Source organism: Condylura cristata, unplaced genomic scaffold (assembly GCF_000260355.1).
Source record: "Condylura cristata isolate star-nosed mole 26May11 unplaced genomic scaffold, ConCri1.0 scaffold00029, whole genome shotgun sequence".
NCBI classification, from domain to species: Eukaryota; Metazoa; Chordata; class Mammalia; order Eulipotyphla; family Talpidae; genus Condylura; species Condylura cristata.
Genome location: NW_004567130.1, coordinates 23442022 through 23444906, shown reverse-complemented (window position 1 = coordinate 23444906; position 2885 = coordinate 23442022).

Sequence of the window (2885 nt, the reverse complement as noted above, 5' to 3'; positions counted from 1 at the left end):
GAATGATAGTCTGCTTCCAAAGTGGCTGTTAACTTGACATGGTAACTCTCCTCTTCCCCCAGTCACTCCACCACAGCCCCCCACCACACACACTGGGAGAGGCTTTCCTGTCTGCTAAGGGAGGTCGAGGCACTGAGCAGCCAGCCTCTTGACAGTTGGAAAACCTGACACAACTGTGTCTCTTTTCCAACAGCAGAGGCTCAAGAGTAGGAGGCTGACAATCTCCAGCCCCAGCCAGCCCAAAGGCATTTTCCCGGCCACGAGGGCTCTAAACTTACGTGTCCTCTACTTATCCTTTTTTCTTTCAATCATGAATATGGGACTGTAATTATATAGCTGAAATGAGTATCATTCAGAGTTACCGCTACGGCTCAGAGCGGCAATGCCCCGACCCGAGCTGTTGACCGATTCTAACCACCGAAACTAGAGTCTCTATTTCTTGCCCATCATCTTCGAGACTCTTAGGAACTCAACCTTTTGAGTCAATGCTTATTACTTGTGCTGCTTTCTTGGTGAAAACTAAAACCTGCCTCTCTCTTGCCAGATGAAACACTTCACTATTTGCCAAAACTAAAACACTTGTCAATTCATCTCAATAAAGTATAAACAAGAATGACTGTTCCTTCAGTAAAACAAATACAGCTGCAATTACAATTTCAAAGTAGAGTAGGTTGTTACTGACAGTAACTTGATCAAATTAAAACTACTCAATAGTAACCAGACTCACCAGACAGGAAAAGAACACACATACAGGTTACACTGACATTTCTTTTTAGCAGATAGGCAGTGCAGCAGGCTTAAAGATACTCAATGTACCGCAATTAAGGCTACTTTCCAGTTTCATATATAGAGAGAAATGTCACACGAAAGATGAAAATAAAAAAATAAAATAAATAAAAACCTGTATTTTATAAATTAAGTTGCCATTATGAAACAATTTCTCACACTTAAAGTAAAAAAGGGGTTCCTAATGAAGAAGCTTTAAATTCTAACAAAGTCCAGTGAACACATTCACTAGCAATGGTCACAGAAAGGCACATCAGACAGGCAAGCAAAAAAAGTGGGAAAAACCAATGTGATGCTGCTCTCTGTAAATGATTGATAAAATTGCATCAAGTATTACATTTATGATAACATTTTCTTAAAAACAACTGAGATTGAACTGCAGTCTAAGTCAAAATGCTTTGTCATGAATAAGATTTTTTTCCTTAAAAAGCTCCTTATAAAAGTTTGATCCAGACTAAGATCCCATTTAGAAAAATTTCATGGGCCTTCAGTTTTCTCAAGAATTCTACTACACTGACTCACACCTAACTAAAGACTGGATCGCTGCAAAGAACCACCCGACCTGTCCTGGAGCCGCCATCCCCCAGGGCGCCTCCCTGTTTCCAGTTCTCAGTTGCTCTCATCAGGCAATGTCCCCTTTTCCACAGACAAAAACATTCTAACAGTCACCAACCCTCAACTTATTGGTGAGAATTTAGTGAAACTATTCAATGATCTACCCATTTCCACCAAAACTAAAGAAGCAGAACCATGCTGATGAGAAACCAAAGAGGTGGACTCATGTAATTAAAAATAATTATACCTAACGTGGAAACGAAGATCTATCACTAGTATGACAGACTTAGATAGGGAACTTGCAGTTTAAGCTCTATTACCTGAGAACATGGTGAGGAAATACAAACAAACAAACAAAAACAAATACCAGTTGTCTTTGTTTTTGATACAAGAGATACAAGAGATACAAGAGATAAGATTTTGCACTATTAAAATCTTTGACCATATGGCACAAATCAGAAACACTAGTTAAAATACTAAATAACAAATATTAATCCCAGTAATGCTAGGAATTCCACTTTAACTCACCAACAGTCAACTAAATTGCCCAAGTAAGTATAATAATAATTTACAGGAAACTACTACATACAAAGAAATCTCTAGGGGTGATCCAACCCAGCCACACAATAAATATTTTGAGTCTTTATTTCCTCTCTGCCTCAACATAATACTAGGTGCTATGGGAAAAACTAAGGAGGAACTAGCCCTCTTTTTGAGAAAACTGATTCAATCAAGAATAGCACACACTGGTATATAGTTAAGTACTTGGGAAGTGGTATAAACTATGTAAAAAGCAACTCTGACCATAAGAAATAGCCAGTTATAAACCCAGAAGAATATTTGACCTTAAATACTAATGCTTTTACCATCTTCAAAATTGTGGGAAACAGAGTGGAAGATCATTTGAGCTGTATAAGGGCAGACATTAAATAACACTGGAGTTACAACATTTTAAATTATATTTCAGCCTTTCTACTTTCAGCAGAAAGTGGGTTTGCCGGCCTGGCTTTCATAGGTCTTCAGATAGCGGGCTTTGGAGCTCTCAGCAGAGACCAGCAATATCTAGCTACAAATTAACATTTTATCATAACGGTTACTTTTGTATATGCCAAGTAGCAAGATGCAGTTTTCCTTCATAATTAGTCGTAGTGAATTAGTCTTCATACTAATTTTAAAATCTTGAAGAAAAAAACAACAAAGAAAGGGAATGCTGTTCTAGCTTTCCTGTCACTGTAACCAAAACTACCAAGCTTTCTGTTTCCAATCACAATAAATAAGCCCTGGCTAAGGCCCGACATAAACTGCAACTGTTAAAACCTCTAGTTTCTAATCAACAAAATAAAAGATGTATCGGAAACTCATATAACATCAATGATCAATGATACTGCAATAAACCAACAGCAAAACAAAACAAAGGAAATGGTTTACTTTGAGGTAACTTGGGGAGGATGGCAGCCAGTCTCCCCACAGCTACAACTGTGCTGGCAGCAAGGGCAGTCCTAGCCCTGCAGCTCAGCCCTGTAAACCCTACCTACGTCACCTAA